General features: G+C 38.8%; 1 protein-coding gene across 10 annotated transcripts in view; it reads left to right on the top strand.

Annotated features, from left to right (window-relative positions):
* Window positions 1-26,492, top strand: part of PLCH1 (phospholipase C, eta 1) — a 175,226-nt gene that overhangs the window by 50,463 nt on the left and 98,271 nt on the right. Inside the window, exon 2 of one of the 10 annotated variants that reach the window (XM_005874420.2) lies at window positions 607-657. The exons of 8 other annotated variants lie outside the window; for them this stretch is intronic. The gene's annotated coding sequence lies outside the window, so the exon portion shown is untranslated. Of the gene's footprint in view, window positions 1-185; window positions 202-606; window positions 658-26,492 lie in introns of those variants that run through there. One more of the 10 variants, XM_005874421.2, reaches the window with a different exon arrangement.

Here is a 26,492-nt window from a genome sequence, read left to right as displayed (position 1 = left end):
GAGAGTCTGCCTAGAGATTGTTGCTAGTTGCAGTATCAACTTCAGTGTGTCATGTTCACAGTAGCAGCATCGATGCTTGCTTCTTATTCAAAATAGAAATGGGACCCTGGTTGAGAGATCTGGAGTATAACTGACTTTTCTAAGCCTTGGAAGGACCTTTTATACAAAAACAGGGTAGAGTTTGCTTTACTCGGTATACAGGTAGAGGATTTTCCATTTAGAATTTTGACTTTTAATGTGTTTTAGGAACTCTTGTGTGTAGGAGTTGAATGTAGGAGTAAATTGAATTGATTAGAATACTATCAGGATTGTCTTGTTTTATACATCATGGAAGTAATGACGAAAATGACCTCTATTACTTTCACCACATAATCTTTAAGATGAAATTAAAGTGGAAATTAAGCTTTAATTCTTAAACATTATGGAAATTGGAATGAGTTTTTCTAGTTGTATAAGCTTTTAAAGTTGACAAATGTAAGGTGTCTTGCTTCAAGGTAGATGTCTTCACATACTGATGGTCTGACTAGAGATTTTTAAAAATGAGTATATATTTCACATTTTTCTTCATAGATTTTCAATGATTTACTTTTATGGTTTATTTTGCAGAGTGAAAAATTTCCTTTACTGACTGTACATCTTGGTATTAAAATCATCTTAGTAGGTTGCAAGACTATTTTAAAATAATTTCTTTTGAATTCCAGATCAGTTTTAAGTGGAACATCTTAAAATACACAGATCAACTTCACAGTATATAAAATTAATGGAGTCTGATTTCTCATAAATCCTGAGTTGTCTTCTTAACAGTAATGTTAGTGGAAGTGTTTTCAATGAATGGGGATACAAAGTCGAAAAATGTTCATTGAGAGCCAGGGAGACCAAGGAAGAAGAAACCTCAATTTAGATGGCACCTCCTTAGTTTTAAAGCCGTATATTAAGTGTAAAACTCATGTCTGCCCCTACATTTTGTATTTATGCATATACTTAGGAAATTATTATTATTAGCTCCCCAGTTAGAATTCATCTTAGTGATTCTTAAAGCAGTCAATACTGAACGTGTAAGGGACTTGAACGGCAACATAAAAACAGATGTCAGATCAAGCTTTAGGCATCTAAGGCAAGTGTTTTTTATAATCTTGTTATGTCTGCCAACCCCAATTTCCTTTTTAGTAACAAAATATAATACTACTCTCTTGCTTTCTTCACAAGGTTTTTATAAGAATTACTGGTATAATGTCTCTGAAAGCATTTGGAATATGGAAAAGGACCACAGAAATGTAAACTGATATAATCATAGAAATAAGAATAATGCACATTTCATCTACTTGAAATAAGAATAATGCACATTTCATCTAATTGAAAAGAAATTATATTTGTTTTAGAGTGCAAATAAAAACACACACATTGACCTAGAACTTTGGTAGCATCTGCTACTAAGTTTCCCCTTGACTCTGTGTAACCTACATGCTGGCAGTGTGCGTGCTGTGTGTGGATGCTTAATAGGGCTGATGTCAGTGTAGGGGTGAGTCCTAGATTTCTAGAGCAGGGAGAAACCACAGCAATCTCATTCTTTTTTTTAAGGAGAAAAAACATAGACTGCACAAATTTCTCCAAGACATGAAGTAGATCTGTGGCCAAAATCAAGTTTGATCATGATGGCTGGACCTATTCTTTTCAATCACAAAGATTTTTGCTCTTAGGAGATGCTAAACATTAGGATACTTGTGATTTCTCTCATTATGTCATTTGAATTCTTTGTACAAGACCATTTTTAGGGAGGGGAAAATTGAGTTTCTTAAGGAATTTTTAACTGCTAATAATTGGCACAATCACGGATATATTGAATGCTTTATATACATACAAAGTGCTCATTGAGGATATAAAGGATAAATGTATTAACCTCTTTTTTAGTAACTCATGGTATAGTGTAAAGACATGCTTGTATCACTGTAATTACGGTAGCACTGGGATAGAGGAGCATTCCAGTGGTACCTTGAGCGTGGAGAAGTCAGCAAAGGACTGCTGGAGGTGACATTTGAACTGACACTTGAAGAATACAAATAATTACATCAGGTAGATAAGCAAAGATCAAAGACGAAGAAGTAGGCAAGAGCCAGCTGTTATAATAAAGACCTCATATCCAGGTTAATGTATTTGAAATATATATATATTACAAAGCAGCAGAAGGTTTTAAGCTGGGGAGAGACTAATCTGATTTGATTTTCAGAAAGATCTCTCTTTAGAAAGATCAATCAATAGTTTAGAGGCTGAGGGGAGGAATGAGGATGGAGCAGGGGAGACCAGAAGGCTGTTGCAGTAAATGGGTGAGAATACAATGATTTCTATTCAAGGTTCTTAGCTTAGATACATTGTACTCTCAAGTTCACACTGGTATCCTTTGCCCCTGATCAAAGCTGCCCTAGAATTCACACTGCTTCTTCCTCTGCACATGCCTTTTTTCCCCGGTTACTGTCTTGTAGTTGGGATCATTCAGCTATAAATTAGTAATTGCCTGATATGAAACTTAACATTTCTGCTTTTACTACATTTGAAACCTCTTGTCCATTAGATAGGATTGTGCCAGTTATGAGTATTTCTGCTCTTTTTTTTTTTTACAGAAATAAAAAATGTATTTCCCCAAGAAGCTCAGAGAACTCCAACTCAACCTGTTTTAGGTTACGGGACATTGATTTGAATGTTGTCATGTTGCTTGCATCACAGTCCAAATATCACATAGAGTAGGGAGGTCAGTGGCCATGTCTTGGTATTTAACTTTGTTAAAAATGGCGATTTTCTTATTTAATGAAAATGATACTCATGATACTGTGTACTTTATTCTGTTCCACAGATCTATTAGTCTAGTTCTGAACTATCTGTTAGGACAAGTTCTCCATCATTGTTCTTATTAAAAAAAATTTTTTTTTAGGTCTGTTCTATTCCAGATAATTTTTTAAAAATATATTTTTATAGATTTTAGAGAAGAAGGGAGAGGGAGAGAGCGATAGAAACATCAATGATGAGAGAGAATCACTGATCAGTTGCCTCCTGTATATCCCTCACTGGGGATTGAGCCTGCAACCCAGGCATGTGCCCTTGACCGGAATCGAACCTGGGAATCTTCGGACCGCAGGCCGCTGCTCAATCCACTGAGCCAAACCAGCCAGGGCCCAGATAAATTTTATAAACAGTCTGTTTAGTCTCCAAAATAATCCTTTAGGATTTTTTTTATTGGAATTGCATTGCATTTATGGAATAACTGAGCAGAACCACCAACTCTAAGATATTGAGTCTTCCCTTTCAGAAACATGGTAGGACCCACCATATTTTGGGTTTTCTTTATGTTAGTAAAGATTTTGGGTTTTCTTCATGTAGGTTTATTCTTGTGGTTTTAGTTGGTATTTTGATTTTTTCAGTTACATTTTCTTATTTTTAAAAACAGTTGAAAATTTCAATCTAGTATAAAACATTTTTACTAGTATAAAAGAATTAGTACAGAAAGTATGGTTCCCCTCTTAGTCCTCTTCACCTCTTTCTTAAATAAACTACTTTGAACTATTTTACTTTACTTTTTGTTGGGTTTTAGTGTTACTTTCATATTTCTGAATGATGTACTTATACTATTATCTATTGATTTTTCTATTTTGATATTATCTCCAGTGGTAGATGAGGAATTAGTTCACCTATTCCATCACCCCCAAATGTCTTTCAGTTACTCTTTTGATTACCTTTGAACTTTAACAATTCACTTACACGCTTGTTTCCTGCTCTGCCAAATAGAAATACTATGACCATAGCACTCCTTTTACCAATCCTTTCTTTCACTATCCCTCCTAACTTCTATTACATATAATAATCTTTCCATTCTTTTTCTGTACTTATAATTACTCCTTCCATGTTTCAATCATAGATTGATTTAAAAAAATTATTAATAAGAAAAGTTTACATACTATAACTACATAATATTACATTGTTGTGAATATGTAAATTCTCATGAGAGCAAAGTCATCACCTAAGTTCATTTTAGTTAAGGATACTGCTTCAGAAAAAGGACAGATTTTGGATATCTCTATACCAGATAATTGCATCAAACTCATTAGAAAAATTGAGTGCCTAATAATAATTTTTTTCTTTATTGATTAAGGTGTTATATGTGTTCTTATCTGCCCATTGGCCCCCCCAACTCCCATTCATGCCCTCACCCCCTTGGTGCTAATAATAATTTTGACAGTTATAGTATTCATCCTAACTCAATAAGGCACGTATAGTTGCTACCTCCACTTTGGGATGAGGAGTCTGAGGTGCAGGGAGAGGAAAATAATTTGTTCTAGGTCATACTGTATGTAATTGGGCGAGCTGATGTTTGAGTCCTGTTGGCCAAACATAATATTACATTGTTGTGAATATGTAAATTCTCATGAGAGCAAAGTCATCACCTAAGTTCATTTTAGTTAAGGATACTGCTTCAGAAAAAGATGTCCGAGGAAAAGGACAGATTTTGGATATCTCTATACTAGATGATTGCATCAAACTCATTAGAAAAATTGAGTGTCTAATAATATTTTTTTCTTTATTGATTAAAGTGTTACATATGTGTCCTTATCCCCCCATTCCCCCAGCCCCCCATCCCACTCCCATTCATGACCTCACCCCCCTGGTGCTAATAATAATTTTGACAGTTATAGTCTTCATCCTAACTCAACAAGGCATGTATAGTTGCAACCTTCACTTTGGGATGAGGAGTCTGAGGTGCAGGGAGAGGAAAATAATTTGTTCTAGGTCATACTGTATGTAATTGGGCGAGCTGATGTTTGAGTCCTGTTGGCCAACTTTGGAACCTGGACTCGCAATCATGCTCCCTTTCTTCTTGATATTATTTTCATAGGAAGGAAACAATCGATTGTTTTCTCTGTAAAAAATTCTCTACCTTCTCTATAAAGACAACTCAGTCTAACTTCTGCATTCTGCATCTGCCTTTCCCTAGCCCACAGGTTGGCCTGTTTTTCCCTTGAGTAAATAGACCTGTAAATGACTACTTCCTGAGTGAGAGACAGAAGGAAGAGTGGTGTGGTGTAAGGAAGCAGTCGGGCAAGAATGGTTATGGTGGGCTCAGATCACACAAGGGTTTTGATATGCCCCTGAGAAGTTTGGGTTGGATCTAATGAAGAAAGGGAGAAATGGTAAGATCTGTAGTGGATGGATGATATAAAATTGCTGTTTTAGGGGAAAAAGGAGTGGTAATTTAGGAAAAAAACATGGTATTATAGAAAAGAAGTACTGTGAAGAATTGATTCAAACAGCCAAAGATTAAGTGTCCTGCAATCTACTTGAGAAATTAGTTCAGGCATATAAGGCCATGAACCCTTGTTGAGTTTTTGACAAATGATCCTGTGCTATCTCTAATTACTTGTCAACAAAACAGAAGCTACCATGAGTGAGCTAGAGTTACTTCAGCTATCTCTTTGAAGAAAGGTGAATGATTGTTTCTATTGATCTGTTTAAAAAATTAGTCATGGTTGTAGATGTGTATAACATAAGGTTTTTGTCTAATCCAGTGACCTGTTGCTTCTTGTTTTTCTTTAAAAAATGGTATCAGTATGTCTGTTTTTCTAGGGAGGATGAGAAAAGATAAAACTTGAGAGACTATACAAGCAGGAGTCGGAGGCAACCCCTGCCCAATGTAGATACAAAATCAGGAGAAAAGAAGATGAAATAAAAGCTGTAAAGGATAATTTTTTGCTTTCTTTCTTAATTTCTCTTTGCACATTCCCCCCTCATGTCTAAGTTTATTCGTCATCATTTGCCCTTTTCTTTTTCTTTGTTTCATTTTGAATGTCCAAAGTTATATCCGATGGTTGTTTTTAAAAATAAATCAAGCACTAATGATTTATATTAGGCACTAAATGAAATTTCTCCTGGCCTTTCCCACCCCTCATATAGTACCATGGTTGATATTTTGGCATGTAGATTTGCATTCTTCCAGGAATGTATGTATGTGTATGTATATGTGTATGCACACTTATACAGAGAGAAGTCACATTAGTAATGAAGATCTTATAGGGCATTACATTTTTATGTGATCAACAAGAAGAATGAAAAATTTAAATTGTGTGGGCCCTTCCATAACCCCACCTTCCTATTTCTACTTGTTGAATCCCAGAATGAACATGAGATAGGACTTCAGCTATTATTTATTTGGCTCTTATCATTTAGTTACTACCTTAGACCTAGTAACTCAATGTCCTCATACAGTGAGCATTCTCCTGATACTGAGATTAGAAGGTTAATTTAAATTATTTTATACTTTCCTTATTCTCATTTTTGTATTTTTTTACATTTACTCATTCTTTTCCCTCAGGTTCTCATTGATGTTTTGAAAAATGAAAAGTCCAGAAAATTAACTAGGAACATGAGTGAAGGCAGGCACGGGGGCATAACGAATAGGGATATATAAATATTGGTGGTGGAGGGGGAGAGGAAGAGAGATCATGTCTCGAGTTTCTCACCTACCACTTACTTTTCATTTTTTTAAAAATGTTTTATTGATATTTTACAGAGAGGAAGGGAAAGGGATAGAGAGTTAGAAACATCGATCAGCTGCCTCCTCACTCCCCACTGGGGATGTGCCCGCAACCAAGGTACATGCCCCTGACCGAAATCGAACCTGGGACCCTTGAGTCCTCAGGCCTACGCTCTATCCACTGAGCCAAACTGGTCAGGGAAACTTTTTATTTAATTTAAAGAATTTGGCTGGCCAGTCCTCTTCATATTTGATCATGGTACATGGTCATTCTGAACTTCATTCCATATTCTCTCACTACTTTTTCCTGTCCCAAATTTATACCCCTTTTTCCTAAAGGAGTGGTGAATGGAAGCAATGTATATACATGAGGGCAAATGAAAAATAGAACAAACGAAGAATGAAGTTCTTCTGTTCTTCTCACCTTTGTGTTTCTTACTGTCCCCACTCTGGAGCACTCATTCTTCTGTTGGTTGTGACCTTTCTTCCACAAAGTCTTCCTTTTTGTGTTTAAACTTCCTTGCCCTAGTTTTCTCATTTCATTGGTTTCTTTTTCATTGAAATAAAATTTAGGTTATTTTTATTTATTTATTTATAAAACCAGACACAAGATAAGAATCAATGGTTGGTATTACTCCGGCTCTGACATGTAGTAGCTGGAAGATCTTGGAGCAGATGCCTACCCTTTGTGTTGGGCTAGGGGATTTTTCTAAGATGCTTTCCTTGGCTTTTCTTATTCTAAGCTCAGACATGTCAATAAGAACAAAAACAAAACCACATAAATATTGGCAGGCCTGGTAGAAGCCCTGAGGATTGAGGAGAGCAAGAAGCTGATGAAACGGTCAGCTGTTAGTGCAAACGGTGTGATCAGGCCCTGGCTAACATTATAAACGAAGCATGTCAAACTCAAAGGCTAACACAGGCCAAATAAACAAGGTTTAAGTATAGTGGACTGCAAAAAAACACAAAAGCTTCAATTTTCATAGAAACCTAGGTTTATTTCGATAAGAGACATGCTGAATACAAAGGGCTGAAATAAATGAGTAATCGTTAACATAAAATAATAGAACATTTTAATAAAAATTAAATTTTTTCTTGAACTTTAACTTACCAGACACTGAATAACTGCACAAATTAACAAGTGTAATGCAAATAAACCTATTTTTCTTGTTCTCCGAAAGGGAAGTATTACCTGTTGCTCACACCAAATAAGTCAGTCCGAGACTAATGACGTGGCAATCAGCTGCTAAAATATTTGTTGCTAGTATTAGTGGAGAGAAATGGTGTGCCTGCGTGTATGGCGCGTAAGGGAAATTAATGCAACATGATTATAGTAATCAGTCATTAGCAAACATTGTAGTTCGTTATTAATAACTAGAGGCCCGGTGCATGGATTTGTGCACTGATGGAGGGGCATGGCCTGCGGGGATTGCCTGCTGTGGCAGTGTTGCTCATCCCAGTCAGCTGAGTGGCACTCCCACTGTGGGAGCGCACTGACCACCGGGGGCAGCTCCTGCGTTGAGTGTCTGCCCCCTGGTGATCAGTGGCATCATAGCGACTGGTCGACCAGTTGTTCTGGTTGTTCTGCCATTCGGTCACTGGGCTTTTATACATATAGATTATGTACAATAGAATATTGTAAAAATTAAGTTATGAAATTTTTATTAAAACGTTTCTTACATACCATTGTATTGGCTAGGCCACAAAAATATTTGTTGTGGGCCGCATGCTGCCAACGGGCCCTGAGTTTGACATGCTTGTTGTAAAATAAACACTGGGTGTATATGGCACTTATTTGAAGAGAGGCTACAGTTTTAGTCACTGCATGTGGTAACGAATATTAAGAGAGTGGAAAATGGGTTCCTTTAGGGACAAGTCAAGATTAAGGGGCTGGACATATTGTTTCTTGGTTGAACCATCCAGCTTTATAATTCTGTGGTGTTTGGTATTATCTGTCTTTTATTTCTTTTTAAATTTCTTCATTTGACTAATGTGTGCTTTTTCCATGCCACTGTTTTATTGTTCTACTACTTTATTCTATATTCATTTATTCTTGTCTTCTGGGCACAATTCTAAGTTTACATTCCTTTTTTTTAATTTCTCATTTACTCAATACATAGTTTATTTCCTTGTTCTCTTATTCATGTTTCTGGTAACTTTCTCATTCTCACATGCAACCTGTTCTCGCTTTAAAAAAAATATTTTTATTGCTTTCAGAGAGAAAGGCGGGGGGAGAGAGAGAGAGAGAGAGAGAGAGAGAGAGAAAGAGAGAGAGAGAGAGAAACATCAATGATGAGAGAGAATCACCACTGGGGATCAAGCCCACAACCTGGGCATGTGCCCTGACTGGGAATGACCTTCTGGTTGATAGGTCGAGAACAGGGCCTGTTCTCTTTTTTTGATATTATCATTTCTTTTGTTCCCTTGTACCCCAAAATGAGAGAAGAGGGACACTGCTGGCAGGGACACCCAGAAGTTCTAATCCAGGATCTCTCCAGTGCTTTGGTACCATGGTGGGTGAATATGGGACGTGGAAAAAAATAGGAACAAAAGACAAACAAAGTTTCTAATAGCAGCTTAGCTTTTTCAGTAATCACTTAGGCCAATTTCACTGGTACTCATTTTCCTCATTAAAAAACATGGATTCTATACATTTCGAAAAGTTGTGAGAATTAAATGAGATGATAGTGTAACAAATCTTACCAAGTGCTCAGTACATAGGCCTTCAGTAAATTGTGCATTTTTCCCCTAATAATACATGCTTGCTCATTTTAGTACCTTTCACATACACCTTGTCTGTGTTCCATTCCTTCCTTTCTCTCACGGTTGACAACCTATGGCAGTGCTCTATTTGTGGTTGTTTTTTCCACCTTCATCATGTACCTATCATTTTACCTAGCTCCTATATAACCAAGTTAAGTTAAGCATATGATAAAGGTGTGAAAAGAAAAAACTAAGGATGCAATAAGTTAAACCCTCAGCTGGCTTTAATTAACAAAAACAGCTTATTTAGTCTTATATAAATGCAAAAACAGCTTACCCACTCAATTTTGATAATCACAGCTCACCCACAATATTTAGTCTTCCCTGAGAAGAATTAATATTTGATCATTTGAGCTGACTTCTTTCATGCTAAGTCTTTCAAATCCCTAAGTCCCTCTGCGTCTAGTCATTTAGACCGATTGAGTAAAGGAAGCACATAGACCAAACAGAGAGGATGTTTTTAAAACTTCCAAGGAAGAGGACTAAAAAACATTGAGTTTTCCAAAATTAAAAGAGTTACAGGGTGTTTTTTTTTCTTACCTGATTGCCAAAGGATTAAAAAAATATCTAGTATCAGCAGAGGTGTGGGAAAATGGGCACTTTCTGCATGGTTAGTGGGGATCTGAATTCGTATTTCTGAAGGGCAGTTTGACAATGGACAAAACCCTTTAGCTCAGCAGCTTTACTTCCAGAAACTAGTAAAAGTACTTGCACAAAGATATAGCAATAGGAATGTTGATTGCAGTATTTTTTTTGTAAAAAGCAATAAAAGGGAAACTACCTAAATGTACAATAAATAACTGATTTTTGAAAAATCACCCCTCACTGTGGAATGACTTAAAGTTCTTTAAGTTGCTTGAGCCTCAGTTTTCTCACTTATACTAGTAAAATGGGGTAAAAGACCTACCCACTACCACAGTTTGGTGTGCAGATTAAATTTTGAGTCAGCGAATATGAAATACTAGTAGCTTCATTGTTTCAAAAATGTTGTGCAAATACAAGGAGAAACTTTCATTAACACAGATCTTACTGTTTTGCATTGTACAAAAATATGTACTTGACTCATGGATTAGACGGAGAATTGGCAAACTCTGTTGGGCCAAACCTGGCCAGCTGCCTGTTTTTGGAAATGCAGCTTTAGTGACACACGCATACTCAATAGTTTACATACTTTTCTAAGGTCATTTTTGCACTACACTCGAAGTTGAATGATTGTCACAGAGACTCCATGGCCCCTAAGGACTAAAACATTTACTATCTGGCTCCTTACAGAAGAAGTTTGCTGACCTTTGGACTAGACTGAATGTCTGAGGTCTTTTTCATTTGCTATTTTAGGCCAGTGTCTGAGACATAGCAGATGCTCAGAGAATCTTGACTAAGGGGCTGAAATCTTTCTTGGAGGCCTGTAGTTCAGAAATTATGTAGCTGGAAAGCAATTTCAGTAGGAAAGATGCGTCGCACCCTAGGCTCCTTTGTGCTCTTTGAGTAGCCAAATAGCCAAGATAATCAGGGACCCTGCTTTCAGTCCCTGCAGAATCCCCTTTTCTGTGCTGCCTTTGCCAGGTTTTTCTCTGAACATAAGCAAATGCCCCTTCTCAGCATTATAATTGGTATAGTCATCAAACTGCTTATGACACATCACTGTTCAATCTATTATGGTTGGCAACTATGAAGGGAGTGATAATTGCAGAGAGTAAAGGAGAGAGTACAGGACAGTTGACTGAAGCATGCTTTGATATTACAAGTGCACTGTCTCATTAATGTTAGTTTCTGCTTGTTATGTAGCCTGACTTTGCTACTTTGAAGACCTACCAGCCTGAACAAGGGTGGTGCAAACTTGCTAGTAAGTCTTTTCCTCTAATGATTGGCAAGCTAAGAGTTTATAATCAGCCGGTACGAATTCAGTATTGAGCTTGTAGAGATATTAAGATAGATGATGGAGGGGAAGTTCGTGGAGCGACATTTATTGATTGCCTAGTAGCTGTTATACTACTTGCCAAGGATGGTAAGTAAGATAAATAAGCCAGAGTCCTTCCTTGAGGCACACATAGCTTAGTGGGAGAAGATACAAAAGGAATGGGCAGATCCCTTCTTATGTATGAGAGATAGGGAGACGTTTGCTAAGAGATATTATTTTTATAGATGCTAATATCTGGAGCAGCAGTCTCTTCAACTGAAATAATCAGAAGGTGGAACACTTTGGCTGGCTTATGGAAAGCGGGGAGAGGGGCCCTAGAGGAAAGAGGGAAAAAAAAGAGCAAACGATTTCAGCAGTTAGTTAATGATAGAACTGGGTCAAGATTGACTTCTTTGTGCATATTCTTAGTTACTCAAATTTAACCAAAGGCACTTGTCTAACTCGATTAAATCACATATTACAAAGGAGGTGTTTTTGCAGCTATGTTTAGCATGTGCATTTTTGTAGCTTTCTCTTTTTTGTTTTTGTTTTGAGCAGTTAGATTTTAAAAGGGTGCAAAACCACAAGGTATGCCCATAGAATTCGTAGAATTTAGCCATTGAAAATAGTAGGTTGTGTTGCTGTAAAAAATTGTAGAACAGGGACAGAATCTCGTTCCACTTGGCATCTCTAGAAGCTACAACAATGCCCTACATGGAGTGGGTCTTCAATTATTGTTTATTGGTAAATTATTGGGAGTTTTGCAATTGAAACTAAAGATTTAATATCCCTTTTAATTATTGCAAAAGAAGAGAAAGAAATACATAAACACAGGAAGCAAATATCAATGAATGATTCAGAGTTCTCATGGGGACTGGGGCTATTTGCTTGTAATGCATTCACTGTTCTCCCTGGCTTCTTATTTTGCTAGTCTCAAAGCTTATTACAAAGAAAATGATTGATTTATTGATTTAAGATTATGGCCTTAGTTCCTCTAATTCTAGTGAATTAGAAGCTTGTCCAAACAGTATTTTCAAGGTCTTTTACTGAACTGTACAGGTGATGGACCCCCAGCTAGAATATGGATGGATCAATTGTTGGGCTTTCTTTATAGATTCTGCTGATTCACTAAGGGGACAAAACTTCTCTATTCTTCCATATGCCAATTCTCCATGTGGCATTATGTTTGAAATCTGCAGGCAGGTAGGGATTTGAGCTATATGGGATGTTCTGCAGAGCATATCAGACCTTTGCTATTTGGTAAATTTCATATCAAATTCAATTACCTATGAAGTCATCCTGAGGGAGCCACTCACCCTAAGGTACATAGGAAAAGGAAAATTGTCAATCTATTTTTCAACAAGAGACTTTTTTTTTTTAAAGAGAAGCATGTTGATTTTCTTTCAGTAATACAAAACCCAAATGCACAAAAGATGAGGCGGAACTCAAGAGACTGATATGGATAAGTGGGTGGAAGAATTATTTTAGACACTCCCCCCACCCCCTGCAGCCTTTGAAACTATTTAGCTAAAGTTCAGGTGCACCTGTAGCTAAATAACTTCTAATATTAGGATATTAGATTGGAATATATGTTTCTCAGGCACAGAAACAGTGCTGTTTTCCCCTGTATAGTGCTGAGCACACAGTGGATTCCAAGGACCTTTAGCTATAGAACAGTCCTTATTGCGTAACACCTACTGAAGCTGGCTGCAAATAGCCTTGGAGTTTGAGATTTGCTGCTGCCACCTCAATTTCAAATGCCTTGAGTTTCTGTAGCATTCTTAAGAATTTTAGATCCTTAGAACTTACTCATCTTATAACTGGAAGTTTGTCCCCTTTGGCCAACATCACCTCATTTCCCCACCCTCTAGCCCCTGGCAACCACTTTTCATTCTGTTTCTATGAGTTAGGCTTTTTCAGATTCCACTTACAAAGGATACCATATAGTATTTGTCTTTCTCTGTCTGACTTAGTTTGCTTAGCATGATGCTAAGTTTCTTTTATGATGTGGTAAATAGGATTTTCTTTTTTTTTTCATGGATAAATAATATCCTGTGGGGGGCTTGTGTGTGTATCACATCACATAGGTTGTTTCCATGTCCTCACTACTGTGAATAATGCTTGAATAAACATGGGAGTGCAGGTAGCTCTTAGAGACTGTTTTCATTTCTTTTGGATATATTCCCAGATATAGAATTGTTGGATCATATGGTAGTTTTATTTTTAGAGGAACATCCACACTGTTTTCCTTAGCAGTTGTACCAATTTACATTCCTGCCAACAGTGCACAAGGGTTCCTTTTTTCCACATCCTCGCCAACACTTGTCTCTTGACTTTTGGATAATAGCCATTTTAACAGGTATGAGGTGATATCCCTTTGTGATTTTAAAACTATTTATCTTTATGGTTGAAAGTATTACAGATGTCTCCTTTATTTTATTTTTTCCTCTTGACCCCTCTCCACTCCATACCCACCGCTCTCAGGCCTTCACAACTGTATTGTCTGTGTCCACAGGCTATGTATATATGCATATAAATTCCCTGGTTAATCACTGCCCACCCATCCACCCATCTCTCCCAACACCCACCATCCCTCTGAAATTCGTCAATCTGTTCCATGCTTCTATGTCTCTGGATCTATTTTGTTCATCAGTTATTTTGTTCATTAGATTCCACATATGAGTGTGATTATGTGATACTTATCTTTCTCTGACTGCCTTATTTTGCTTAGCTTAATACTTTCCAGGTCCATCCATACTGTTGCAAATGGTAAGAGTTCTTTTTTATATATATAGCTATGTAGTATTCCATTGTATAAATGTTCTACGGCGTTTTTATACACTCGTCTGCTGATGGGCACTTGGGCTGTTTCCAAATCTTAGCTATTGTAAATTATGCTGCTATGAACATCGGGGTGCATATATTCTTTCTGATTGGTGTTTCTGGTTTCTTAGGATATATTCCTAGTTGTGATTTTGACTTGCATATTTCTCTTATGATTAGAGATGCTGAGCAAATTTCATGTACTTATTGGGCATTTGTATATCTTATTGAAAAAATGTCTAGTCAGTTCCTTTCCTCATTTTTAAATCAGATTGTTTGTTTTTGCTATTGAGTTATATGTGTTCTTCATATATTTTTGATATTAAATGTATCATTTTCAAACATTACCCCATTATATAGGTTGCTTTTTCATTTTGTTGATTGTTTCTCTTGCTGTGCAGAAGCTTTTAGTTTTATATAGTCCCACTTTTTTTCTTTTGTTACTTGTGTTTTTGGTTTCATATAAAAAAAATTGTCACCAAGTCCCATGTCAAGGAACTCCCCCCCGCCTCTATGTTTTCTTCTAGGAGTTTTGTGGATTCAGTTTTTTATGTTTAAGTCCATTTTGAGTTAATTTTTATGAGTGGTGTAAGATATAGACCCAATTTTATTTTTCTTCATGTTGTTATCCAGTTTTCCCAATACCATTCATGGAAGAGACTATCCTTTACTTATTGAGTATTTACACCTCACTTGTTAAATATTAGTTGACCGTATATGTTTATTTATTTCTAGGCTCTTGATTCTGTTCCATTGGTCTATGTATATATATATTTATGCCAGTATCATACTGTTTTGATTACTATAGTTTTGTAATATAATTTGAAATAAGAAAGAATGATGCCTCCAGCTTTGTTCTTGTTGCTCAGGATTGCTTTGGCTAATTGTGATCTTTTGCAATTCCATACAAATTTTAGGTTTGCTTTTCTTTTCTTTTTTTAAAAATATATTTTATTGATTTTTTACAGAGAGGAAGGGAGAGGGATAGAGAGTTAGAAACATCGATGAGAGAGAAACATCGATCAGCTGCCTCCTGCACACTCCCTACTGGGGATGTGCCCACAACAAAGGTACATGCCCTTGACTGGAATCGAACCTGAGACCCTTGAGTCCGCAGGCCGATGCTCTGTCCACTGAGCCAAACCGGTTAGGGGTAGGTTTGTTTTTCTATTTCTACAAAAATACCATTGGAATTTTGATAGGGATTGCATTGAATATATAAATGGCTTTATGTAGTGTGGTCATTTTAATAATATTAATCGTTCTCATCCATGAAATTGAGATAGATTTCCACTTGTTTTTGTTTTCAATTTCTTTCATCAATGTCTTATACTTTTTAGTGTACAGGTCTTTCACCTCCTTGGTTAAATTTACTCCTAACTATTTTATTGTATTTTTTCTTATTTGTGAATGAGATTTTTTAAAAATTTCATTTTCAGACATTTTGTTAGTTTGCAGAAGCACAATTGATTTCTGTATATTGATTTTGTATCCTGAAACTTTAATGAATTCATTTATTTTTATTTCTAATAGTTTTTTAGTGGAAATATAAATATTTTCAAATGCTCTATATAAATATTATATCATCTTCAAATTCCTTTGTGATTTAAATGCTTTCTATTTTAAATAAAAAATGGCAATGAATTCTATAGTAGGCCCTTATGGCCATTTTAGTATCTCTCAAAAGAATCATATGATTTTTCTTCTTATATTTGTTAAAATGGTGAATTACATTATGGATTGCCTACAAATGAAATTTTCCTTGCACTCCTGGAAAAATACCACTTGTTGAAGTATTATTATATTTTTTAACATGTTATTCATTTTATATCTGATTTTTATATCAGTATTTATAAGTGAAGTTGTTTTGTAGCTATTTTTGTGCAATCTTTATGAAGTCAAGTTTAGGTATTAGTGTTATATCTGCTTGATAAAATGAATTTGGTAGTTTATGCTTTCTTTCTTATACTCTGGAACAGTTCAAGGAGCATAAGGGTTATCAATTCTTTGAAGGTTTGTTAGAATTCCCCCCATAAAACCACATGGAGCTTGTGCTTCCGGATGGGTTGTTTTTTTCTTTTCTTTTTTTAAAATACATTTTTATTGATTTCCGAGAGGAAGGAAGAGGGAGAGAGAGATAGAAACATCAGTGATGAGAGAGAATCATTGATTGGCTGCCTCCTGCACGCCCCACACTGGGGATCGAGCCCACAACCCGGGCATGTGCCCTCTACCGGAATCGAACCCAGGACCCTTCAGGCCGCAGGCCGACACTCTATCCACTGAGCCAAACCAGCTAGGGCTATGGGGTTGTTTTTATTTTGAGGGAGAATCTTTTCTATTTCATATATGAAAATTGATGTTTAAGTTTATTATCTGTATTTGGGGCCAAATTGGGGACAATGTATTTTTTAGGAAATTATCCCTTTGACTTATGTTTTCAAATTTTTTTTGCCTAGAGTTGGTGAAACATCGTCTTTTGGTATTTTAAGTATCTACTCTGTTTCAATATTTTTCCCTTTTGCAGTTTCTTATTTTGTTTATTATACTTTCCCTTTTTTTCTTGAGTAGGTTTGCTAGTGTTCTCTCTTTTTTTGTCATTGGGATACCAGAGGAAAGGGGGAAAACCAAAACCAGTGGTGGTAGTCTAGTGGAAAGCTTGAAGTGGAGATGTTAGGAATTATGCAACTAGTGATCATTAGAGGTCTAGGCTGGGATCATTGAAGTGTGAGAATTAGGGGGGTGGAGGACAAGATTATTGGAAGTGAGGAGGCCCTGGAATAAAAATCCCAGCATGTTGGGTGTGTCATCTAATATTAAGTCACTGTCACCAGGAATGATGGCAGGAGTAGAAGTGAACTTGGTGCAGAAATGGTCAACGAATGAGAGAGTGCCTGAGGGTGTGATACACAACTCACTGAGGCTAGGTAGCAGGTGCTGGAGCACAAGCAAATGAGCTAAAGCCCTTAATGATCTCCCTTCATATACTAAGCACTCTACGAACGGTAGGTGATGTCTAGTATTAAATGTTTGGTGAAGAAATGACCTTGAAAATGTAATGCTATGTTTAACACAGGCTCAGAAAACGTGAATGTATTCAATAGGGTCTCAAACATAAAATAAAACAGAACTCTTTCCCTTTACTCATCTGAAGGAGAATTCTGGCCTCCTGTAACTGAATGTGGCTTTGTCCTACTGACTCCATGGGACTCTGGTGGATAATTGTCTTCGCCTGGCCATCTATGCCATGCTGGCTTCTTTGCAAGCATTAGATATACGATGTGGTGCCAATAGAGATTATTAGCAATTTATAAATTAATCAGATCTAAGGAGTATGATGTAGAGATTTTTAGTGTGAATGTTATACTATTTGAGGGATCTAGCAACATGAGTGATTAAAGTTAACTGGCTCCCCATTGCCAAAACTCTCCTGGAACATGAGAGGTAGGGTTAGATGTAAAGTCAAGTAAATGCTAACAACAACTCAGACTTTACTCTGTCCTCCTGCTCATTTAGAATAATTTGATTATTATGTTCGCTGTGAAAGTCAAATTAATAAGCTTGTTCTGCATGGTTACCTGCATGAGTCCAAAGGCGGTGAGGCATAACTTACAGATTTGTAGAGGTTCCTGGAGGGAGGGAAGCTGAGGAAGTTAGGACTTGAAAGTGGAGGCTGATAGAGATGCAGGTTGCCTTTTAGTTTATCAGAGGTGAGAATTGGTCATTTCTGAGAACGGATTTAGAATTTGCCCTTCAATGGAGGTAATTGGAACAGCAAATCTGCCTATTAATAAAAGTGGAAGAAGAAAGCCAGGATTTCATATACTAATGTTTCATGTGAGATAAGCTTGGAAAGTAATTTCATATTAAAACATAAAGCAGTCCACAAGTAAAGTGAGTAAGAGTGGAGTATGCTTACGCAACATTGTATTTTACTTTTTGCTGAAGGACATTATGCTCCTGAGGTTTCTTAAATATTAAAATATTCTTACTAATTAAAAAATTATAATATATGCTTGTCATTGGAAAGTTAATAATACAGAAATATGTAAAATAAATGTAAAAATCCTCCTTTGAACTGTACTTCTCCACTCCTTTGCTTGCCATTCCCCCCTTGGTAGGTAGTCACAATTGGCAGTTTGGTGTGTGTATTTCCTAACTTTGCCCCATGCACAAGCAAACCTAGTTTATCTTAGTAATAATAATGTGTTTTATTCTACACTAGGGGCCCAATGCACGAATTTGTGCACCTTGAAAGGAACTGTGGGCTGTAAGGCTGCGGTGGGCACAGGGGCAGGTCTCGGCCCATCCTCCGCACCCCCGCCTGGCCCCTCCTGCTGTGACCCCTGGTCCCCTGTCTGCTGGCAGCCCTGCTCCCACTGCTGCCGCTGCTCCCATATGCTGATGGCGTGGAGTGATTGGGGCTGGTGCCAGCAGCGGGTGGGAGTGGCGTCTGCTCCCCCCGATCGCCCCTCAGGGGCAGGGGGAGGTGGAAAAGCCCTCAGGGGCGATTGGGGCCAGCAGCCACTGCTCACACCTGCTGATGGCGCCGAGCAGTCGGGGCTGGCACCGGGCGTCAGCAGCAGGTGAGAGCGCTGGGAGGGACCGTGGCGCACAGGAGCAAAGAATTTTCAGTAACCACCAGAGGCTCGCCCTGATGACAGCAACCAGCACCCCGCCTGGGTCTGGCATCCCCGCTCACCTGCTCCACCATCCCATCGTGGCCGACTCCCACCATGTTCCACGTGCACCCCCTAGTGGTCAGCACATGTCATAGTGACCGGTTGTTCTGTAGTTTGGTCTATTTGGATATTAGGGTTTTATATATATATATATATAGATTCTGTTTGATTAATTGGTTTTGATTTTCTCTCTCTTTCCTACTCTCTGTACAAAGACACATTCAGATTTTTTACATATACTACTATATATCTGTCTCATTCTTTTTAACAACAGTATTATTTGTTGAAAAGTCTCATGGACTTAACATATTTTAAGAAACTAGTTCTCTGTGGGTGGGTGTTTAAGTGTTTTAGCTCTTACCAATAATGCTGTAACAGACATTCATTTATATATGCCTTGTGTCCTTGTGCAGCCTGTAAGCTCCAAGAATTGAAGTTGTAGGCTTGAAGAATAGGAACATTTTGATAGGTGTTGCTAAATTGCCCCAGTCTGTGAGAATGCATGTTTACTCCCTACAATTCTCCCAATTCTGATATGTGGGCCCCTCCTTACCCCCCCAATGCCAAGCAGTTCTCTGATACCAACTGGATGTCCTATAATGCAACTCAATTCAGACACTAGCTATCTGGAGATAACATCAGATTCCACAGGTTAAGGTCTCAGTCCCCCAAGAATGCTCCCAGGTTAAGATGCCAATTGCAAATCCCAATCGACTTTAAGTCAGAGGTTTCCATGATGCCTTCGTTGGGTTTGATTAATTTGCTAGAGTGGCTCCCAGAACTCAGGAAAACATTTACTTACTAGATTACCTGTTTATTAGAAAAGATTTTAGCTCAGGAATAGCCAGATGGAAGAGATGCATAGGGCATGATATGGGGGGAAGAGTGAGGAGCTTCTATGTTCTTTGAGTGCACCAGTCTCCCCAAATCTCCCAGTGTTCACCAACCCAGAAGCTCTCTGAGCCCTGACCTTTGGGTTTTTATGGAAGTTTCATTACTTAGGCGTGGTTGATTAAATCACAGCCATTGGCGATTCAGCTCAATTTCCAGCCCCTCTCCCTCTATGGAGGTCAAGGGAGCGCCACTGGCAACCAGCCCCCACACTTATTTTACCCAGGGGCTCTCAAGAAGTCACCTTATTAATATTACAAAAGACACCTTGATCATACTCAACACTTAGGAAATTCCAAGGATTTTAGGAGCTATGTGACAGGGAGGAAGACCAAATACATATTTCTTCTTATAAATCCCAGTATCAGACTCTACTGTAGCCAGCAATGGGTTATTATTGGTTTAATCTGCATTTCTTGAATTGTTAGCATTGTTGAGCATCTTTTCATGTACACTGATAATGTCCTCTTCTATAACCATTTTTCTTTTTTAGATATATTTTTATTTTGATAGTATTACAGATATCTCCCATTTCCTCCCCCCTTTATCCCCCTCCTGCCAGCCCCTTCCCCCATATAACCATTTTTTCTTGTTGACTTGTAATAGCACATTGAATATGCGGCATATACAATATTTGTCACATATATTGCAAATATCTTCACCCATTTTCTTTTAATTTCTGACTTTGTTCATAGTGTGCTTTGCCTTTCCTTCTTTAGTTTAAGAGACATGTTCCAGTTTGGTGACTTCAGCTCATTCCAGGCTCCCAAATGACATGTGGCTTGTGTGGTTATCTCCTCTGGCAGGCTCTCCAGGATGATGGGAGCCACTGAGTGCTTGTTTGTGGCACTATCAGATTATTCTGTCACTTAGGGCAATGTGTTTTATAGCAAGAGCATGGGTTTGCATTCAGAGTTCTTGATTTGGGTTTTGTTTTCCTGCCGTACACTAATTATGTGATCTTCGGTGACTTCCACTTTTGAAACAAGAGTTATATCTGTCATGTCTCATGGAAGTGTTATGATAGTCACATAATGTAATGAAAGTGAAATGGTACAAGCTATAAAGGGCTCTGTATGTATTTTTATTATTTATATGACAGGGTGTGTTTTTGTTGTTGTTGTTATTTGTTTTTTTCTGACTAGTTTGAGGAAGACCACAGGAAATTGCGAAAGTATCACATTTTCCTCTCCCATGCCTCCATATGTCTTTTGTCACACACTACCTGAGTCTGATTAGTTTTACTTAATTCACTTTGGAATTGTTCTCTTTCCTGCTATTCCCACTGCAATCATCCTACTCTAAATCAGAGCTGGAAATATGAAATGGAGAAAACAGGTTGGGTAGAGAAGTGAGACCTCTGTTTTCCCATCTTCCATAACAGGGATTCTCTGTACTGTACTATATAGGGTGTGCTGGGCTGCACAACCAGCACACCATATGTGGGGCTCTGCCTGAGGGGTATGTGCTTGTCAGATGATCTCTGGGCCTCCTTGTAGGGAGGACAAGGTCTACTGAGTGGCCTGGTTTTTCTGTTGATCAGGATATTTGGGGACCCAAACAGAATTACCTAGAGCAATGGAGGAGAGGCTCTTTTGCCCCGCATTCGTCAAACATTTTCAGACATGTCTCTAAGTCAGTGTTGAACAAATATGTGAAGACTTCTAGTTGAAGAGGACCCCAAGTTATTAGCCCACATACGTCAGTTCTGCTCTTGTCTAAGTCACTTAGTGTACGTGGTAGACAGCCCCAGTCTTGTCCTCCTGAAGTATCATTGGAACCACAGCCAGACTGATCTTTACAAAAGGCCAAGTTCATCACTTCACCTCCCTGGTTAGTAAAAGCCTATGGCAGATTTCTATTGCTCTTAGGATGAAAACCAAGATCTTTGGCCTGGCCCGAGAGATCCTGTGAGGTGGGCCCTACGTCCTCTCCCACCACACTGCCCCAGTGCTCCTGCACGTGTCCTTGCAATGGACTGCTCCCCTTGCCTTCTCTCTGGTTGACTGCTGATTTCATCTCAGCCTGAGCTCAGATGAAAAGCCACCTCCTCAGAGAGGCCTTCCCTGATAGCTCAAGCTTTGGCAGGTCCTATGTCATTTGTTTTCTCTCTCTATACTTCTCTTTCTGTGGCACTTATGACAAATATTATGAAATACTTTGTGTAATTTATTGTTAATTGTGGATCACTCCTGCTTACTGAGCACAGGCATTCTGTCTGTCATTCTCATTACTGTGTCCTTGGCCCCTAGAAATACACTTTGTTATACTGCAGGCACTCGCTGTTTAAATAACTGCAGCACTTTGGGTAATTTAAATGTGACCAGGCCTTTCTCCTTGCTGGAAGCTGGCCATTAGCCAGGATAACGGGGACTTTGTCCAGGAGGAGCCTCCTTTGCAGGGAGGACAGGTAGACCAGAGGCCTATGCAAACGTACCTGGGCTATAAGTGGTCCCACTCCCCCTAAAGTTGCCTTGTTATGACTTCTTTTTCCTCTGCAGACCACCAGCATCTTATGGTTCTTCTGCCTGTTCTTGTTTGTTTGTTTGATTTTAATCTGATTTGATGAATGTAAGACTGTTGAACCTGAGCATTAGGAAATCTCTGGTACCACCACCTCTGTCCCTTGGGGTTGGGAAGAATTTAAATTCCCGAGCTATCTTGCTACTTACTCCCAGGACCGGAGTATTTTAAGATGAAAACATTGTTGATTAAATTATGCTTTTTATCTCATTTGACCCAAGAGTCAAATTTTTAACTCTTTGGAGCTTTCCATTCTTCTTTAACTGACTTCTGGTAAACACAGCAGGATGAAGGCACACATTGCTCCTTCCCAGAACCCTGCCAAAACCCCTATGCTACATATGATGGGGACAGCAATACCAAGTTAAGAACCGAGAACCGGTCAAGTACTCAGAATTTAAAAATCTAGCTTTGCCGTAGGCTCAGAAATTCTTAGTACCAGATTAGATATTCCATTGATGCTTGACACTTGTTCAGTACAAAAAGAATTAATGCTTATTCTGTTTTAGGATGGATGATTCTCCTTTTTCTCTTACCTCTGTGTTTTAATATTTTAAAATTTATTTCTTTTTTAGAAAGACTTTGGAAGTTCTCATTAAGTTTAGAGTGAGGAGATGAGATAGATTTAAGTATTTGCTAATTATCACTTAAACCCTTTTCCATATCAAAGACCATCTGGATATTTGGACTCCGCATTTTTTCCTAGAGTTCTATGTACATCTTTTCCCACCCCTCTCTGATCTTCTAAATTGTTTGCTTTGTTAATCTACAAAGAAAACACAGATTGTTAATTGTGTCTTTTGATTTAGCTCAAAGATTCGGCAAGTTTGGGAGAAAGGTTTAGGTTATGTGCCTTGGCTTGCTGGTACCGTCCCCAGGAACATTCTTATGAAAGTACTTTTGAATGAAGCAGTCAAACATCTTTCATCCTGGAACTGTGAAAGTGTATGTAGGGATTTATTTGAATTGTTAGGAACACAAATGCTTGTTGTTATGCTGGGTGGGAGAGCACATTCATTTTCCTTATTGACTCTGAGGTGAAGAATACATGCATTTTTTATTAGCTAAGCTTTTACATTCTCAGCCTGCTGACTAGGAAGAGCAAATGGAGCTAGCCCTGCATGATACTGCATTTGTATAAAATTGTTTTACTCCCTGGGAGGGGAGTTGGAAATCAAGAATGAAGGTGATGGTGAATTTTGTGCAGCTGCAAACAGGTTGACTCTATACTGTCAGATTTTGTTCCGGGGATGAATTCTACTTATTAAATATGAGTCACTGAGGCCAGCCTACATCCAAGTGGTGGGAGAACTGGACTTGATCTTTCAATGACAGGAGTGTCCAAGAATTTGTGGATATACTAGTATTTTAAGCCCCAACAGGTACATATTGTAATGTCTCCTGTACTCCATTGCTTCACTGAGCTGTTTCATGAAAAGGCAGCCCAGCAAAATCATGTCAAAGACATTATCAGAAGCACAATGTGTTCCTGGGTTTACGGTTTCAGAATTAGTGGATTGTCAAGGGCGTGAGCTTGGGGTAGGAGGCTGGTTAGGAGCGCTGCTCCAGGAGGGGCTTGGTTTAGGCTCCCTACTTAGACCCGTGTTTTCCAAATTGTGGTGATTTTACCCTCTTAGGTCACTTGAAGGAGTGTCAGGATAAAATGGGCACTATTCTTAGAAGGCCAGTTTTACTAAAGAGTTTAGGGGACTCTTATTATGAAGTTGAGACACCATTTCACTTTTAAAGATAAAGGTCTTCAAAGGATTTAAGCATGGGAGTTAAGAGGTTAGAGTTGCACATTAAGAAGGTTACCATTGTTGTCAGTGCTGAAAAGAGGAGAGGGTGAGGTAGGATCGTGACACTAGTTAGCCTCCAAAATGTCATATAAAAGGTTATGGTATGACAGCCAAGTTTAGAGATGAAGGATTGAGCAGTAAGGGGATAGAGGAGATACCCAAGAGGGAGAAGCTAGGATGTGATGTAGGAGAATGGAGAAGTCAGAGCAGTGACAAGGTGTCTGGCTTGGGCCAGTGGGTGCTTGGTGATGCCACCCATTCCTGAGACTAAACTAGGAGGGGGGGAAGGGACAATGTGTAGGCAGCTATATTAACCATTTCTTTTTATTTTCTGTATTCTGTTGCTTTCATATCTAGGGCCTTACCCTGGGGGACTACCCCTCCCAGGGGAGCTGATTCCTAGAGATGATAAACAACTCACCCGTGAGCACACCTTTCATATAAAAAACTAACCAATCCACCCAACCAGCGTGGCTCAGTGATTGAGCATTGACCCGGAACCAAGAGGTCACCGGTTGGATTCCTGGTCAGGGCATATGCCCAAGTTGTGAGCTTGATCCCCAGTATGGGGTGTGCAGGAGGTAGCTGATCGATGATTCTCTGTCATCACTGGAGTTTCTATCTCCCTTTCCCTCTCCCTTCCTCTCTGAAATCAATAAAAAAATAAAAAACTAACCAATCCAGTTTCCTCATGCTCAGCTGCCTCCTTTATCAGTCTCTCATATGCAGGTCACTATTCACCTTCCCTAATCACCCAGTGCCCAGATACCAAGCAACTAGGGACAGCCCCTAAGCCCCGGAGCCGCTAACATTATTTAAACTAGTCAGTCCTAAGCATGCTTTCCCTGCCTGACCTGATCCTTCTTGCCAAAACCACAATAAAGGCTCTTGCCCACCTCCTACTCCCACCCCTACTGGATCCCTCTGCTTCCTGACCCACCCTGGTGCTTCCCTGTGTGGCCTTCCCCATGTCTCAGGGCTTCCTGTTTCTAGGGACTGAGGGTATACCAAACCTCTCCTTCCTGTTAGCTATATCCACGTCTGTGTCACTTACTATACATACTGAGATTTTAAAACAAATCCCGGGTACCTTTAAAACCATGGGGCCAATGGAGGGTGTGGTTTTACATTTGCTGAATTTGAAGTGTCTGCTGTACACCTGGATGGAGATGTCTAGGAGCAATCAGACATGAGGACTTGGAGTTTTAGGAACGAGGTCTCAGTATTTCCTCCCCATTTTGTCCCAAGGGTTTCTGTGGGAAATAGGTGAGATCATGTAGGAGAAGGGGCTTGAAAATTATGAAATGCTGTGTCAATAAACAGCATTCTCATTTTATCACTTTCCTTTAGAATCTAGGGCTAATACTGTCAAAATAGCTGTACTTTGCTGAAAATAAGTGAAAAAGGAATTTTGCCTAAAAATTCCAAGGAAGCTTGCCAATCTTTATTCAGACAGGAACGTGTACAGGAGTTCACCTGGCTTAGTGTTACTGCCAGCACACTGGCTTGGGTTTGACTTTAAAAAGAGCAGCTATCCTAGTGACGGAAAAGGGGGAATATTAGGAAGTGAATATTTTTCTCTGTTTTGATCTAGCAATTGGAGATGTAAAATAAGAATAAACATTCAGCAAAAAAATCAAGATTTGAATCTGATTTCTTAGAAATTCCTTTCCTTCGCTCCATCCACTGAGCCAAACCGGCTTCGGCTGAATCTGATTTCTTAGAAATTCCTTTCCTCCTTCAAAAATTGTATCCTTTATTGTATACTTTTTTGAAATTAGTAGTGTTTACACCTGTTAAATGCACATCAAGTGTGTTTCAAATTGGGGATTAAAGAGCTCTCGGCTCCAGAGATCACAGAGATGGATTAGGGCTGTGACTCTGGGGAGTAGGGCTGTGTAACCCCACCTGTCATGCCCCTTATCTTTCTGTAGCTTTGTCTTTGTCCCCTTCTGGGTTCCAAGGTGCTGCCTCTGTGATTATGCCGTTCTACTAACATCATTGATTCTTCATTCCAGTGACTCTGGTTTTTCTTTGGAATTTAAAACAAGAAGCTTATATTCCAGCAATGGAAACCAATTCAGGATGTCACCTCAGGTCAATTTTCTTTTCTGGGCCCAATAACAATCAGGGACTAGGCAGGCTCTTGGATGTACAGCATGCCAGTGGTCCTGTGGGACTCACCAGCAAAGAGAGAAGAAAAGAAAAATCACTCACCTAAATACACCTTAGTCCCTGACTGCCACTTATTCCTTTATTCTTCAGTCATATATTTATTGACTCACTTATTCAACAAATACGTACTGAGCATGTCCTCCATGCCTAGTTTTGTTGTATATATTGGGAAATGCAACGATGAGCAAAACCAGACATGGTCTTCTTTTGTGGTGCTTACATGCTATCAGCAGCATGTTGGCAGGTTAGATCAAATGGTAATGCAGAATATAACTAATGGAATAATTTTGAGCAGTTCAATATTAATTTAACTAGAGGCTCAGTGCACGAATTTGTGCACGGGTGGGGTCTGGCCGGCCTGGCCCCAATTGGGGAAGATTGGGGCTGGGCCTGTCGGGAGGAGGAGGTGGCAGGAGGTTGGCTGG

This window comes from Myotis brandtii, unplaced genomic scaffold (genome assembly GCF_000412655.1).
Source record: "Myotis brandtii unplaced genomic scaffold, ASM41265v1 scaffold436, whole genome shotgun sequence".
NCBI classification, from domain to species: domain Eukaryota; kingdom Metazoa; phylum Chordata; class Mammalia; order Chiroptera; family Vespertilionidae; genus Myotis; species Myotis brandtii.
The sequence above is the reverse complement of the archived record's forward strand: the minus strand, read 5'-3'. Positions and strand labels throughout refer to the sequence as shown.